The 17,961-nt window shown below is 35.3% G+C and overlaps 1 long non-coding RNA gene across 1 annotated transcript; it reads right to left on the bottom strand.

Moving 5' to 3' along the window:
• Positions 1-2,685: 2,685 nt before the first annotated feature.
• On the bottom strand, positions 2,686-15,473 carry LOC113690210 (uncharacterized). Its single transcript, XR_011815026.1, has 2 exons — positions 13,330-15,473; positions 2,686-12,497 (listed from the first exon to the last, which is right to left on the bottom strand). It is a non-coding gene; the product is annotated as an uncharacterized lncRNA (long non-coding RNA).
• Between the last annotated feature and the right edge of the window lie 2,488 nt (positions 15,474-17,961).

The following is a 17,961-nucleotide window of genomic DNA, read 5'->3' as shown; positions in this document are numbered from 1 at the left end:
CCCTCAACAACCTACACTTGAAAGATCACTCATCCAATTAAAAACTATTTTATACAAATGAGGCAACCTTTACCAAGGTTTTACCACTCCAAGTGATAGGTTCACGTTCACCAAGGTTTTACTCCTCCTAGAGAGTAACCTTCACTTCAGCAATCTCACAACCCAACTTTCCCAACCCCTTATACAACCAACAAAGAATCTTTCTATTCAAAAATCTCACTTGTAAGCTTGTATTTTGTGTTGGCAAAAGTCCCTTGTCTTCTTGTGCTTTGGGGTGTTTATAAAAGGTGAGAAATGGCTTCAAAAGGCTCTCCAACGGTCAAATACTAAATGCTGTCAAAACTAGCCGTTGGCCTGTCGGACGTCCGAACCACCTGTCGAACGTCCGAACCCTGCGTCCAAACCACCTGTCGGACGTCCGAACCCTACGTCCGAACGTTGACAGAGAGTCATCAAATCTTTGCAAAATTTCTCGGACGTCCGATGCGATCGATGTGCGTCCGAGGCGTGCGTCCGATCCTTCCGGACGTCCGATGCTTCCTCACGAGCGTCTGACAGAGTTTCCTTCTTGATGTTCTTCATCCTTTCGGACGTCCGATAGCGTCCGACATGAGTGCCCTGTTTTTGCTTCTTCTTTTATGCCACAAGAATCTGTTCTAACAAATTACTCACATAAAAACATTAGCTCAAATCTACATATTGATTTGTTAATCATCAAAACCAAGGATTGATCGACCAAGGTCAACAATCTCCCCCTTTTTGATGATGACAAACAAAATGAAAATTTCTTTTATCAAATAAGTTCAAATAAAGCTCCCCCTTAGAAAGTGCCAACATACAAAGAAATTTCAATAAATCCTACTCCCCATTTTGGCATCAATCAAAAACAAACTCCCCCTTTATTTTTCAAATCAAGACCATATTGAATATCAAAATTTTCAATTGTACTTACAACCATATAGCACTTCTTGGATCAAATCTTCATGATGTACCTAAATATGAGAAATTTCATTTGGTACCCTTTCTTTATAGGGTCCTTGGGAGTTAATACAACATGATCTAGCAATCCACATGGATTTCATACCTTTTCTCATATTTTTCTTTACATAGCAATCATTTTGCATATGTCCAAATTTGTAACAAAAGTGACACATGATAAAAGTATTTTGCACATAGGTGGATTTAATGCAACTAACTTTCTTACTTCTTATCATAGCAAACTTATTTGTGCCTTGAAAAGATTTGCTTTCTTTTGTTTGAGAAAACTTTTGTTTTTCATTTTGGAGAAACTCGTTCAAGTCATTAATTCTTTTCTTTAACAAATTCTGTTCCTCCAACATTTTTTCATAAAACTTTGTTTTCTCTTCCAACTTCCTTTTCAAAATATTTTTTTGATTTTTTAAATCATCATTTTCCATTCTCAAACATTTGTTTTCTTGAAAAAGTTTGGAATTTTCTTCCAACAAATCATTTATTTTTGTTTTCAAATCTTTATTTTTAGCATAAGATTTTCTCAAACTTTTATGCATTTTAATCATAAGAATTTTCACATCATCATCTTCATTATCTTCATCACAAGAAGAGTGATAAGAACTTATCTCATCTTCTCCAACGGCCATTAGTGCCATTTGGGCCAACTCTTCTTTTTCTCTTTTTGAATTGCATTCATCCCATGTAATTTTGCAATCTCCTCTTGAACATCTCTTGTTGAAGATTTTCTTGAAACTTTTGATGTGAGGAGTTATATCATTGTCCACTTTCATGATTTCATTACCCATGAAGGATGGGTTATCCCCCACTTGAGATACTTTAAAAGCTATGCCTCTCTTATACATTCTTGCATTTTCTTTCTCTTGCACTTTGAATTTCAGCTTTTAATTCATAAGAGGTTAGGGTATCCACAAGAGATTCAATGGACATAGAATTTAAATCCTTTGCCTCTTCTATAGCATTTATTTTGTTTTTCCATTCTTTTGGCAAGGCATTCAAAATCTTTCTATTTTTCTCACCAAAAGAATATTCTTTTCCAAGCAATTTAAGATCTTGAATAATGTCACAAAATCTACTACACATCTTATCAACATTTTCAAGAGGATGCATTTTGAAAAATTCATATTGAGAAACAAGCACAGATTTCTTTTGTTCTTTAATATCTTGGTTACCTTCATGAAATACACACAATTTATCCCAAATATCTTTAGCTGATTTACAACCTTTAATCCTAATAGATTCATTTACATCTAATGCATTGTACAATATACACATGGCCTTGGCATTCAAAGAAAGGTATCTCTTGTCTTTTTCATTCAATTCTTGTCTAGTCTTTAATCTACTCAAATTAGTGATAGAGTCAATTATTCTGGCTTCATAAGGACCATCTTCTACCACATACCATAATTCAATATAAACGGATTGTAAGAAAATCATCATTCTTTGTTTCCACATGCTAAAATAAGAACCATTAAACATAGGTGGTCTGTCAATAGATTGCCCTTCTAAAAAAGAAACTTTTATGGTTGCCATGATCTTTACTCTAAGCGGTTAAACTTGATCAAAAGAGACCAAGCTCTGATACCAATTGTAAGGCCTGGAGCAACCCAATGAGTACAAACAATTTCACAATGATGCACAAAAATATATCAAATTTAAGCACAATAAAGAAAACTTAATTAAAGAGAAAAGATAAGAAATGCAAACCAAATATCAGTCCAATAGCCTCTTCAATTGATGGCGATGCTAACCAAGATGTACAAGTGAAGGCTCACTCTTTCCTCACCCCAAACACTCTTTGGTTGAGTCAAGGAGTTTTACAACTATTTTAGTTAACCCTCAACAACCTACACTTGAAAGATCACTCACCCAATTAAGAACTATTTTATACAAATGAGGCAACCTTTATCAAGGTTTTACCACTCCAAGTGATAGGTTCACCTTCACCAAGGTTTTACTCCTCCTAGAGAGTAACCTTCACTTCAGCAACCTCACAACCCAACTTTCCCAACCCCTTATACAACCAACAAAGAATCTTTCTATTCAAAAATCTCACTTGTAAGCTTGTATTTTGTGTTGGCAAAAGTTTCTTGTCTTCTTGTGCTTTGGGGTGTTTATAGAAGGTGAGAAATGGCTTCAAAAGGCTCTCCAACGGTCAAATATTAAATGCTGTCAAAACTAGCCGTTGGCCTGTCGAACTTCCGAACCACCTGTCGAACGTCCGAACCCTGCGTCCAAACCACCTGTTGGACGTCCGAACCCTGCGTCCGAACGTTGACAGAGAGTCATCAAATCTTTGCAAAATTTCTCGGACGTCCGATGCGATCGATGTGCGTCCGAGGCGTGCGTCCGATCCTTCCGGACGTCCGATGCTTCCTCACGAGCGTCCGACAGAGTTTCCTTCTTGATGTTCTTCATCCTTTCGGGACGTCCGATAGCGTCCGACATGAGTGCCCTGTTTTTGCTTCTTCTTTTGTGCCACAAGAATCTGTTCTAACAAATTACTCACATAAAAACATTAACCCAAATCTACATATTGGTTTGTTAATCATCAAAACCAAGGATTGATCGACCAAGGTCAACATAACTAAAGTTACACAACTCAAAATTTAGTGTGGTTTACGGCATTAAAAACTAGATTCAAAATGATAAATATCACTAGAAGGAACTGTCTTAAAATTCGTTTCGTAAGATAAGTGAAAACGAGCTACAAACTGCAGCTACACTCGTTTCTCGGATGAATACAATGAGGAAAATCAGTCAACTTTGCCAGTTCACTACGGCTCATAGAAAACGAACTAGAAGGTGCATTTTATACCGTTGGAAAGCCCTCGGAGTCTAGTTTCATATGCCATAAACAGCACTTGATATTGACTCCTAGACGACAAGTTATGGGCTGAAACGTACACACTGGTTTGGTAACCTGGTCAGCAATTTCCAGATTTTCTTCCTTACTTTGACCCAACTTTCACTCAACCAATTGAAATGCTTTTAAGGATATAATTGATACACATAAACACCAACATATAACAAGTATTTTGGCACCAAAATAACTACAAAATTTGAAATTAACATGAAGAAATAACCAGCAGAAATTTCGGACAGAATGCTCCTTTCTCTCTTCAACTTTTCTTTTCAACTCTCACTACCAAAACCAAGATTTCATTCACAAAAATAACAACCAAACAAACAATTCCTCAAGATCACTACCTAAAAAGCCACCTCAAGACATCTACCTAGTGTCAAGGTTCTTTGAACCCATCAACAACCCAAGTTTAACCTAGTTATAACTAACTAAACTAACCATAAGTTGAAGGAAAAGATGAGAGCTTTGGAGTGTTACTTAACTTCCAAGAGATGAAGATCAAACCACTAGTGTTTAAGCTCTAAATCACTAAGGTTCCTTCCTCCTTCGAATCTCCCTTCAAGCTTGAGTGATACTCCAAGGAAAGGTGCAAGATTGGAGTGTGTTTTTGGGATCTAAATGGAAGAAAAGGAAGCTGAAATTTTTGGTAAGAATTGGGCGAAGGAAGAGCCGGCCAAGAGAGGAGAGAAAGAAAGGGTTTTGGTAGCTTTTGGAGTGAAATAACCTGATGAAAAGGTGATATGACATAAAGCCATCTTGTGTGCAAAAAGTCAACAATAGAATAGTAGACCATTAGTGCTCCAAATTGAGCTTAATTCAACTCACTCACCTCTAATCCCTCAATTAACTTTTCTTAGTCTACTATTAATTATCCTTAATTCTCCAAGAACACTGCACTCTCGGACTGAATTTTGTCTCGAAAAACGTACATTCACTAATTCTCACTAGTTGAGTCGCAGAAAAATTAACTTTTAAAACAAATGTGCTAAAATATAATTTGGGGTAATGTACAATGTAATTGTAATTAAAATGAATGAAATAACTTAATTTGAGCAAATGAATAAATAATTAATTAAATAAGCCAATAAGATAAAAAAAAGTAAATAAAATAAAAATTCGGATCTTCACACCTGGCCTTCCATAAGATCCATGACACGACTTACGGTACAACAACCCGAATATGATCCTGGGAGCCCGAGGAAAATGATAACATCCAAGAGCTAAACATCGTTGAAACAAACGAGTACATGAGTTGCACCATCCCAAATTGCCTTGTGTAATGATGCCATACTTTAAGGGCCATAGGCCCGTGTAAAAATAATTGATGCATCGTTTCTTGATCCTCCAAACAACAGCTACATCGAGAAACCATTGCCAGTCCCTTGCGTTGTAGAATCGCATCTACGGGAAGAAAATTCCTATGCAAACGCCAAATCAAAAAAGAAATTTTAAGGGGTAAGATAGAGGTCCAATAGGCCTTGTCTACCCATGAAATACGTCATCTTTGTCTTGAGTTCCATCCAAGCAGATTTAATCATGAATGCATCTAACGCCGACGATGCCTACACCATACGGTCCTGAGCCTGAGGGTCTATTAATATAGCAATAGTTTTATTCACTAAATTACCTGGGAGGAGCTGCCTTAAATGATGCACATTCCATCTTGAGGAGCAGTAAAACTCTACCAACAGAGTATGAGAAGAATCGGCTAGCCCCAGGAATTCTGCTAAAGGAACATCTAATAGCCACCTATCCCACCAAAAATCTACAAACCCCTACCAATACACCATTGAATCCATACTTTTGCAAGTGCCCTAATTTCCACCAATCTACGCTAGATACTCAATGGTCTCTGAACTAAAACACAGACAGGATAAGGCCCCTTAACATATTTCTTATGCATGAAATTTGCCTAGATACTATCATCAACCCTTAGTTTCTACCACAACTTACACAAGAAAGCTTGAACCATATCTCTAAAATCACGAAAGCTAAGACCTTCTTTCTCTGTAGGATAGCACAATTTTTTCCAGGAGGACCAATGAATTCCCTTCTCAGTGTTACAGACCCACAAAAAACTTTTGCAAATTTTACCTATTCTGTGAAGCACTAGATTCAGTAGTCGTAAAACTTGAAGCAGGTACATTGCTATCGAGGACAACACATGCCATATAAGAATGATCCTGCCACCTGACGAAAGTAACTTTGAACTCCAATTGAAGAGGCGATTGTGCAGCTTGTCTTTGATACCATCAAACAAAATACAATGGGATCGCCCTAAGAAATAGGTGCCCCCAAGTAAGTAAAAGGAAAATGCTGCTGCAGAAACCCTAACTTAGAGACCACCATGTCAATATCATTGTCAGCAGCCCTATTGGAAATAAGAAATGAACTCTTCCTTTCATTAACCTTTTGACCTGAAAATGCTTGATAATTCTTCAGCAACTCACAAATGCCTTCCAGACACTCGAATATCAAGATATCATCCACAAACGCCAGATAAGGGACCTAAGACCTGCCTGAGACATACAATCGCCAATCATTCTCCAAACAAAACTGTTGAAGGCATCTCCCTAAAAATTCCGCAACAATCAGGAATAATGCAGGAGATAAAGGATCTCCTTGCTGAACACCCTGTGATGACTTAAAAAATTTAGTAGGAACACCATTTATCAACACTGAAAACCAGCAGTCGGATAGGGTGCGAAAAGACAAGTCAATGGTCCACTCATAAAATCTGAATTTTCTCAACATAAATAGTATAAAAGACCATTCTACACTATCGTATGCCTTCTCCATATCCAGCTTAAGCATCAAATTATGATACTCCAATCTCCTATCCAATTCTACCACCAACTCCTAAGCTAAAAGAATGTTATCTATAATTCCTCTTCCTGGCACAAAACTAGTTTGCCAAGACTATTATCTTGGGCAACAATGTGCCAAGTCTGTTAGCCAAGATTTTGGAAACAAACTTGGAGCTAACATTACATATGCTGATTGTTGAATTCAAAACCTCAATTATTGATTTTGAAATAGCCAAAATTATTGAATTATTTGGCACAATTACAAATCCCACATCGGTGGGTTTATGAATTGGAGAAGGTTTTGAGAGTTATAAATAAGCTCTCTACCTTCTCAATAAAAACACACCAACAAAAGAGTTATTTTGTAATTCTTTTTTAATTCTTTCTTCTTCCAAAATTTATAAGAGCGGGCTGCTTGAACGGTGTTCGGAAATTAGACAAAATTGATTGAACTCCGTTATCAATTTTTCGAGTGTGTTCTTTCCTTATCTCTTTTATTTATTCCGTATTTATTTAGTAATTTCTTTTCAATTGTAGTATAGTATTCAATATATTTGTCGAGTTTATTTATAGTGTTTTATACGGTTCATTTGGGTGTATTTTCTTATTCGTGTGTACGTATTATTTATGTATACACGGGTCTGATTGTGATAATACACCGTGCACGTAAATTCTATCTAAGAGATTGGATTTTAAGTGGAACCGCTTGTGACCCCTCCAGGCTTTTCTGGAAATTTATTTGAAATGATAATTTTGTCTAAGAAGATTGTTTTAACGATCTTTTTTTAGAATTATTGAATCGATTTAAATCACTAGTTTAATTTTTTGAGTGAAAAATTACTCGATTTCTCCAACAAATGGTATCAGAGCCGAAGGTTCGTCCTTTGGCCTGTTTGTAATTGTTATATTGAATACTATTATTTGAGTTTGTAATGGCATCAGACAATTTCACGTCAAAAATTACATCTGGGGCATCGGCTTCCTCGTCCATATGGTCAAGGACTCCAATGTCAAGTTCAAAACTGGCGGTGGAGATATTTGATGGTACTGGTCATTTCGACATGTGGCAAGGCGAGGTCATACACTTCCTTTTCCAACAGGGTCTTGACATTGCCATTGAAGAAAAGAAACCAAATGATATAGAAGAGAATGAGTGGAGTACCATACATCGGTTGGCATGCGAAACTATTCGATCGTGTTTGTCTAGAGAGCAAAAGTATGCTTTCAAAAATGAGACCTCTGCATGGAAATTGTGAAGAGTATTGGAATATAAATTTCTGAAGAAGAGTGGTCAAAATAAACTCCTTATGAAGAAGAAATTGTTCTGATTCGATTACCAACCAGGTACTACTTTGAATGAACACATTACTATGTTTAATCAGTTAGTAGCAGACCTGTTAAATTTAGATGTGAAATTTGAAAATGAAGATTTAGGTTTGATGTTGTTGTCATCCTTTTCTGATGAATTTGAACATTTGAAAACTACGTTACTTCATAGGAAGAAGAATGTGTCTTTAGATGTTGTATGTTCTGTTTTGTATAGTCATGAATTGAAAAAGCAGGATAAAATGAAAAAGAAAATAGCTACAACAGATGAAGCATTAGTGGCAAGAGTTCATCAATAAAAGCAATCAAAGGAGAGAAGAGGAAGGTCCAAATCGAAAAGCAGAGTTGCCAAAGATGAGTGTGCTTTCTGTCGTGAGAAAAGACACTAAAGAAAAACTATCCAAAGTTAAAGAAGAAAGGGAAAGCTCCGCAAGACGTAAATGTTGCAGAATGCAAAAGTGATGCGGAATCTCTTTGGCTATATCACCGTTAACATTCCATCCAAATGAGTGGATTTTGGATTCAACTTGTACCTACCATATGTCTCCCATGCGAGAGTGGTTCTTTGAATTTGAAGAACTTGATGGTGGAGTTGTGTACATGAAAAATGACAATCCATGTAAAACAGGTGGAATAGGTTTAGTCAAGCTGCGTAATCATGATAAATCCACTAAAATTTTGAAAGATGTTCGGTACGTGCCGAATTTGAAGAGAAATCTCATCTCCTTGGGACTCTTGGAGTCAAAAGGTCTGGAAGTGAAGATGCGAGATGGAATTCTTAAAGTAACTTCGGGAGCATTTGTGATGTTGAAAGGTATAAGAATAATCTGTATTACTATCAAGATAGTACAGTTATTGGGACAGCAGCAGCAACATCTTCCAGTAGCAAGAAGGATGTGGAGGCAACAAAGTTGTGGCACATGCTGGTGAAAAATTCTTGCAAAATCTGGTCAAGCAAGGATTATTGAAAGGTATGAAAGTTTACAAATTAGAATTTTGTGAGCATTGTGTGAAATTTGGCACTAGTATCCATAATATTAAGGGTATTTTGGATTATGTACATTCAGATGTGTGGAGACCTGCCAAGACTCCATCTCTTGGTGGCAGGTACTATTTTGTCACTTTTATTGATGATTTTTTCAGAAGAGTTTGGGTGTTTACTATGAAAAATAAAGATGAAGTGTTAGGAATTTTCCTTAAATGAAAATCTCAGATTGAAAATCAGACGGGAAGAAAGATCAAGACTTTTCGAACAGACAATGGTGGAGAATACAAGAGTAATCCCTTCTAAAAGATATGCCAAGAGTGTGGCATAGTTTGGCATTTCACAGTTAGAAGAACACCGCAGCAGAATGGGGTGTCAAAGCGTATGAACAAGACACTAGTGGAAAAAGTACATTACATGCTGTCTAATGTTGGGTTAGATAAAAAGTTTTGGGCTGAGACTGTGACATACGATCAATATCTCGTCAATCACTTGCCATTATCTACAATAGGTGACAAGACTCCATTAGAGTTATGGTTTGGAAAACCTGCAACAGATTATGATTCTTTGCGTATTTTTGGTTCTACTGCATATTTTCATGTAAATGAATCAAAGTTGGATCCACGAGCAAAGAAGTCTCTCTTTGTGGGGTTTAATAATGGAGTTAAGGGATACCGGTTATGGTGTCTAGAAGCAAAGAAAATCATTATCAACAGGGATGTTACCTTTGATGAATCTGCCATGTTGAATAAGGTAACACAAGATGAAACCAGTGGTACGCAACAGATGGAGTGTACGCTGAAACAGGTGGAGTTTGAGCATATAATGGTGAGTCCAGCAAACAGCACCATCAGTGACTCCCATGGCAGAAGAGGAGTCAGATGAGGAAGAGTTTCAACCCAAAAACCTCAACAGCAGCAAGAGTCGATTGCCGTCAATAGGCCAAGACGAGAAATTCAAAAACCTGCTCATTTTTTATGACATGGTGGCCTATGCACTTCCAATTGTTGATGATGTTTCATCCACCTTTTCTGAAACAACTCGAAGTACAGAAAATAATAGATAGAAAGATGCTATGGAAGAAGAGATGCAATCTCTTCAGAAGAACGAGACGTGGAAGTTGACACAACTACCAAAGGGCAGGAAGGTAATTGGATGCAAATGGATATTTGCAAAGAAAGAAGGATTTCCTGACAATAATAATGTTCGCTACAAGGCAAGATTGGTGGCTAAAAGCTACACTCAGAAGGAGAAAGTTGATTATAATGAGATATTTTCTCTAGTTGTTAAACATTCCTCTATTAGAATTTTGTTGGTCTTGGTAGCGCAGTTGAATTTAGAACTAGCTCAACTTGATGTGAAGACCGCGTTCCTTCACGGTGACTTGAAGGAGAAAATCTATATGTCTCAATTAGATAGATTCAAAGTTACTGGTAAAGAAAATTGGATTCGTAAGCTGAGCAAATCGTTGTACGGATTGAAACAATCACCGAGACAATGGTACAAACGATTTGATCAGTTCATGATGGGCCAAAAGTACACAAGAAACAAATACGATCATTGTGTGTATTTACACAAGGTACGAGATGAGTCATACATCTACTTACTCTTATATGTTGATGATATGCGGATAGAGTCAAAGAGTCAAGTTGAAATTGACAAATTGAAGGTTCAGTTGAGTAAAGAGTTCGAGATGAAAGATTTGGGAAAAATCAAGAAGATTCTTAGCATAGAAATAAGTAGAAATAAAACGAGAGGCAAGCTTTGTTTGACACAGAAGCAGTATTTAACAAAGTGCTACAACGTTTTAGTATGAATGGAGATTCAAAACCTGTAAGTACTCCACTTGCTCCTCATTTGAAACTTAGTAGCCTATTATCTCCAAAGACGGATGAAAAACGAGCATACATAGCGAAAGTCCTGATGCTAATGCAGTTGGTAGGTTGATGTATGCAATGGTGTGTACGAAACCTGACATTTCACAGACAGTTAGTGTAATAAGCAGGTTTATGCATGATCCGGGCAAGGGTTATTGGCAAGTTATGAAATGGATTCTACAGTATATCCAAGATGCTGTAGATGTTGGATTAGTATTTGAGCAGGATAAATCACTTGGTCAATGTATAGTTTGATATTATGATTCTGACTATACATGTGATTTAGATAAGCGACGTTCATCAACTGGCTACTTGTTTACATTTACCAAAGCGCCAGTTAACTGGAAGTCTACTTTGCAGTTAACAATGGCTTTGTCTACAACAGAGGCAGAGTATATGACGATTACTAAAGCTGTGAAGGAGGCAATTTGGCTTCAAGGATTGCTTGAAGACTTGGGAGTTGGTCAAAAATACATTGACGTGTTTTGTGACAATCAGAATGCTATTCACTTAGCGAAGAACCAGGTCTTGCACGCAAGAACGAAGCACATTGATGTTCGCTATCATTTCGTGCAGGAAATTCTCGAAGAAGAGGAGATTTTTCTCCAGAAGATTCGAACTACAGAGAATCCTGCAGATATGCTGACTAAGGTGGTTACAAGGTCCAAGTTTGAACATTTTTAGACTTGGTCAACATCTTGCACATTTAATTTGGCGCCTAAAGGCATAAATTTGGAAGCACTGCAAGGACCGTTTGTTATTTTTTGGGTGAAAAGATTTGTATTTTTGGGTGAGATTAGAAATTATGCCAAGGTGGAGATTTATTGAATTCAAAACCTCAATTATTGACTTTGAAATAGCCAAAATTGTTAAATTATTTGGCACAATTACAAATCCCACATTGGTGGGTTTATGAATTGGAGAAGATTTTGAGAGTTATAAATAAGCTCTCTATCTTCTCAATTAAAACACACCAACAAAAGAGTTATTTTGTAATTCTTTCATAATTCTTTCTTCTCTCAAAATTTATAAGAGCGGGTTGCTTGAGCGGTGTTCGGAGATTAGGTAAAATTGGCCGAACTCCGTTATTAATTTTTCGGGTGCGTTCTTTCCTTATTTCTTTTATTTATTTCGCATTTATTTAGTAGTTTCTTTTCAATTGTAGTATAGTATTCAATATATTTGTCGGATTTATTTGTAGTGTTTTATATGGTTCATTTGTGTGTATTTTCTTATTCGTGTGTATGTATTATTTATGTATACACGGGTCTAGTTGTGATAATATACCGTGCACATAAATTCTGTTTAGAAGACTAGGTTTTAAGTGGGACCGCTTGTGACTCCTCCAACCTTTCCTGAAAATTTATTTGGAATGGTAATTCTGTCTAAGGAAATTGTTTTAACGATCTTTCCTGAAAATTATTGAATCGTTTAAATCACTAGTTGAATTTTTTGAGTGGAAAAATACCCGGTTTCCCCAACACTGATAGGCCTAAACTCTTGCCGTCTCGAGGCTCCTTGAACGTTGAGAATAAGAATGAGCAAGGTGCTGGTGAACTCCCATGGTTGCTGAGCTCCCTTAAAAAAATCATGAACTGCCAATAACAAATCTTCCTGAATTATTTCCCAACAGCTCTGATAGAATCCTGCGCTAAAGCCATCGGGGTCAAGAGCACTCTCAGGACTTAGAGCAAAAACCAAAAAATAAAAGCAGATTTAAGAAAGCTGCAGAGCTAAATATAAGCATTTATCTATTAATTGATCCAGGAAATCTAGAAGAAAAGGATGTTCATGAAACTACTCATCTGACTCTAAATAAATAATCTACTTTTTAGAAAAAAATGTTAGTTGCCTATCATTGTCTTTGTCTTTCTCCTTTTTGGTAAAATACTTTTTTATAATCTCAAAAAGACAATGAAAAGATAAAATAAAGAATTAATATTAGTTGCCTTAGCTGCCTGTCTTTGTCTTTGTCTTAGTTTTTAAAGTAGACTAGATTACATAATGTATCAATATATCAATCTTAATTATTTATATGTCCAAAAGTGCTTTCAATTTTCTTTTTCAATAAAGCATTACTAATAAGTTCCAAACAATTAATTTTGAGTTCAATAATTTTTAATTGTTAGTTCAAAAGTTAATAAATGCTCCTGGGTACTTTATGTCAAGGTTCTAGTGCACATATGATGGAAAAAAGTGATACCAATCTAGCTAGATTGGAAGACAAAGAAGATGATGACATGGAAGGTGATTACATACAAGAAATTGAAGGCGAACTTGCGGAAGCCAAACCTTATGATGAACATAAGAAGGCTGATAATGAAAGCAAGGCATTCCAAAGGAAACCTAGGAAAAAAAACATAAAGTATTTGGGGCCATATAACAACAATTAAAGAAAATGATGGCACGCTGAAGAACCAATGCAATTATTGTAAAGATTTGCTGGCTTATAATGCTATTAGTACTGCAACAACTCACCTTTGGTACGTGCCGCTTGAAATATTGCTTGCAAAAAAAAATTGCAATGGGGAGCCTGATAAAAAGAAGCAGCAAATACTCGCTTTTGCAGAAATTAAGAGAGAAGGTATAAGTTCCATATCTAACTTCTCTTATGACCATGCTAAGGTAAGATAACTTGCGTCTCACATGGTGCTTGCTTGTGAGTATCCTTTTGAGATGATGTAACATGACATTTTCAACAAATTTTTGAAAGCTAATTCCCCATTTTACCAAAAAATCAGTTGTTATATTGTCAAGAAAGATTGCATAACAACTTATGAGAATGAGAAAAAAAGTTTGCAGACAGTATTAAATGGTGTTAGTAGATAAAGTATTACAACTGACTTGTGAAATCTGGGCAGAAAAAACAATGTCACTGGTCACTTTATTGATTCAAATTAGATGCTGTAGGAATGTGTGTTGAATTTTGTTAATGATCCATCCCCACACATGCTAGAGTACTTGTAGCTGATGCATTTAATAAGTGACTTACTAAATGGGGAATTGAGAATAAAGTGGCTTCTATTACAGTTGATAATGTTGCTTATAATGATGTGTGCATTAGAAGATTAAAAGATGATTTTTTGCAGTGAAAAGAGTTACTACTTGAGGGGAAGCTTTTTCATGTTCATTGTTGTGTGCATGTTCTAAATTTGTTGGTGCAAGATGGCCTTGGTCAAATAGGTGATGTGATTGAAGTTGTTAGAGAAAGGATCAAATACTTGAATAATTCAGAAGCTAGATTGAATGAGTTTAGTAAGATAAGAAAACAACTTCAATTGCCTACTGAGATGCTGATTTTAGACTATCCTATGTGTTGGAATGCACCATACTTGATGTTGGCTGTAGCTTAATAGTTTAAAGATGTTTTTTTCTAGGCATAAAGAAATTGATCCTGGATTGCGTTATGTTCCATCTTCTCATGATTATACGCCTGTCAATGGGTCGGGTTCAGGTTGGAATTGAAAATTCCAGACCCGGACCCATTTTAATGTACTAGACCTGAACTCGACTCGTATACCCAATCGGTCTTGGGCTTAAGATTCCAAAACTGGGTTCGACGGGTTTCGGGGTCGGGTCCGAGACTACTTGGAAAGAAAAGGCACAACATGTATCATTAATTTTCTTTTATCTATGTTAGCAAAAAGGCCCAACATGATCTCAGGATATTTAGCAAAAAGCACTTATGTACAAGTTGTGATGAATACATTTCGGGTCAAACAAGTTTGCTTCTTCCAAATCCTAATTTCTTAGATGCTTCATTTGGGATATGGGTAATTTGGTTAATTTGGTAAAAGAATACTTTTATTAATTTACTAAAATAATATACTTAGAAATATTTACATTTTATAATTATTAATATATTATTCGGGTTTGAGTTAGATATGGGTCAGAATCCTATATTCCATATTCGATCTACTTTTTTGTTAGAGCAAATGGGTATAGGTCTGGGCACCAGAATTATTTCTCAACCCATACCCAAAAATAATTACCTGATCCGGGCTAGGCTCGAGTCCAAACCCTACCCGTTGACAGCCCTACATTATTGAATAAAAGTAGAAGGAGTTTGTCAATTCCTAGGTGTTTTTCATGAAATTACTGATTGATATTTGGTTCCGAATATCCAACTACAAATATCTTCTTAGCTGAGTTAAAAAGGATCAAGGAACTTTTGAATGAGAATCTTTAGATTTGTCTGATCGTGTAAGGGCAATGGCTCCGAGTATGGCTATAAAATTTGATAGTTATTAGGGTGAATGTAATCTGGTTCTTTCTTTTGCTGCCATCTTGGATCCTAGATATACAATGGTACTCATTAAATTTGCTTTTAATGTGATGTACCCTAATGTGTAAGACTTGCCTCTTTTTGAGGCAATTATGACCCACATGATTGATTCTAAAGTGGTTGATATCATTATTCATTGATTGACATTTTGTCAATAATTAATTAGCATCTCCCATTAGATAATGATTGGTGATTGATATTTTGATTAATTGATTGACATTTTATCAATAATTAATTAGTATCTCTCATTTGTTAATGATTGATTGATATCTTTGTTAATTGATATTTTAATCAATCAATTAATCAATCAAATCAATCAATTAGTCAGAAAATATTATCTTCAATTATGAATTTTGGCAAGATTTCCTTGATGGAAGGAAACCCTAGGGATTTTTGTATTTGCTAATAAGGGTCCCTAGCCTAGCCTATAAATAGCCTGTGGTATTTCATTAATTGTACACTTTTGAATTAGGCATAGGTTAGAAGATTCTTACTCTAAATTCTCCTTCTACTTTTTCCTTCTTCTACATATTTTGTTTTTGTAGAATATACAAGAAGGAGTGAAAGACACAAGAAGAGATCAACTTGTACTTGACAACAGTGGTTAGAGGTAAGTATATTTAAATTTTCGCTGCGTAGTAAATTCACATGTACATAGTTAGTCAAACATGTGGTATCAGAGCCAACCTCTAACCATGTTGTTCAGGTTATAATTTCATGGTTTATTGGCAACCTGATAAAAGTTTTAAAGATTTACATCAAGTTTGAACGAATCGAATTTAATTTGTTATAGGATCTATGGTGCATTTTCTCAATAATTGAGATTTATTGACTAATCCTATGTATATGTATCATTTATATGATACCTTATTTGGTTATGCAATTCATCCAAATTTTCTCCAATAATTTGGTATGATTGCAAGTAATTTGAATGTTTCTCGGACTTACATATTTGTGATTGTAAGGGTTATATGTATTGATTGTTATTATCAATATAATATAACAATTCGAGAAACATATAAAGAGTTGTTATATTCAACAATCAAAAGATTAATATCATATTAATCTATGTAAGATAATTGGTTGACTTTATATGAATGGATTTGCAGGTTTATTGAATGTTTGCTACCTTATTATGAGATAAATATATAACGGCATGATTTCAATATGAATTTGGCTCCACGTTCCTATTGTTATTTAGAATTATGTAGTAGTTTGTGCACTACACTTATGTTCATTTATCTCATATTATAATGTCAACATTAGTATGGTTGATTACATTTAAATTTTACAGAATTTCCTTTATGAATTGTGTCTTGCATCTCAATTATTTGATGCGTGAAGAATTTTAATCATATAAAGACTGATGGTTAAAAAAAAAGGAAATTATGAAATTCTTTGTCAAAATACAGATTTTTGACTATTTTGATATCCTTATAAAGTCTAGCACACTTTATGTTTGAGAGTAGGCATAGCATCTCAAACATTGGTATACTATAATTTTGATCGCATATAGTTTAGTGATTAAAATCAAGGATTTCTAGTCAACAAGTTGACTACTTATTTTCTATGAATTTTCATTAGAAGTTTTCTTACATCGTATATTTGGGAGTAGCCACAGCATCTCAAATATACGGTGTAAAAAACTTTAATGACATAAGAATAGGTTATTATAAAAGAAAAAGAAAATTCAATGAAATTCAGTCAACATAAAGTTTTTTGACTGTTGACAAATAACAAGATGTCATGCTAAGAATTTTACTTTTACATTACTACTTGGGAGTAGCCACAATATCCCAAATATTTGATGAGAAAAGTTTTTCATCACATATAGTTTGGTGATTGAAATTATGAACTTTTAGTCAATATATTAACTAGTTGACAATTTTTCTTATAATGCCGTATATTTAGGAGTAGCCACAACATCTTAAGTATATTGGTGTTTGGAGAAATTTTGTATTTCTTTTTCACATATTGCTAAGTGATTAAAGAAATTAAAAAAAATGGCATCTATATCAAGTTGCAATTAATTCATTGAGATAGTTATCCGGGCCCACAGGGAGGTAATTATTTTGGTGAGATTAAGAGATATTTCTATGCTCACAAGTACGAATTATTTCTTTAATTCATTGTTCTAGATTACTAGTCTTATGATTAAGTAAAGTAAATTCTATGCATTTTACAACCTTTTTCCATAGAAAGGTTTGAATTTACTATTTGAATTGACATAAGGTTGATTCAAAATCAAGGTACAAATTTCATAGCTTTTTTATGATATAGTTCTTGATTGTTAATTCAGTATTTCATTCCAATGATTTTATGGTTCTTTTTTTTTTGACAAACGATAATGTTTTTATAGATATTAACACTTGATAGTACAAGGGCTAATTACAAAAAAGGGTAACTACCCCCATATCTTTCCTAGCTAAAGCTGAAAGCCAAGTTGGGAATGTACCTTCTCATTCAAAACTTCTAGTTGCCTTGACTACGAATTGAGCCAATTCATGGCTACAACTATTAGCAGTTCTGGGAACAAAAGAGAAAGTGCAACTTTCAAATCTTTTCTTCAGGACATCAATGTCATCCAGGAGTGTTTGGAGTCTACATTCCTGAACATTGTCCATATTGATGAGGCTCACAACATACTTGCAGTTAGATTGGACTTCTATGTTTGTCCATCCTGCACCTTGAGCCATTTCCAGCGCACCTCTGATTGCTAGAGTTTCCTCTGTGGCCGCTTCCCCTTTCCTCCTCTCAGTAATTCCCTTCGCTTTCACTATCACCCCGCACCAGTTCCTTGCAATGATCCCCAATCCTGATCTGAC

The sequence above is a fragment of the Coffea arabica genome, chromosome 5c (assembly GCF_036785885.1).
Source record: "Coffea arabica cultivar ET-39 chromosome 5c, Coffea Arabica ET-39 HiFi, whole genome shotgun sequence".
Lineage (NCBI taxonomy): Eukaryota > Viridiplantae > Streptophyta > Magnoliopsida > Gentianales > Rubiaceae > Coffea > Coffea arabica.
The sequence above is the reverse complement of the archived record's forward strand: the minus strand, read 5'-3'. Positions and strand labels throughout refer to the sequence as shown.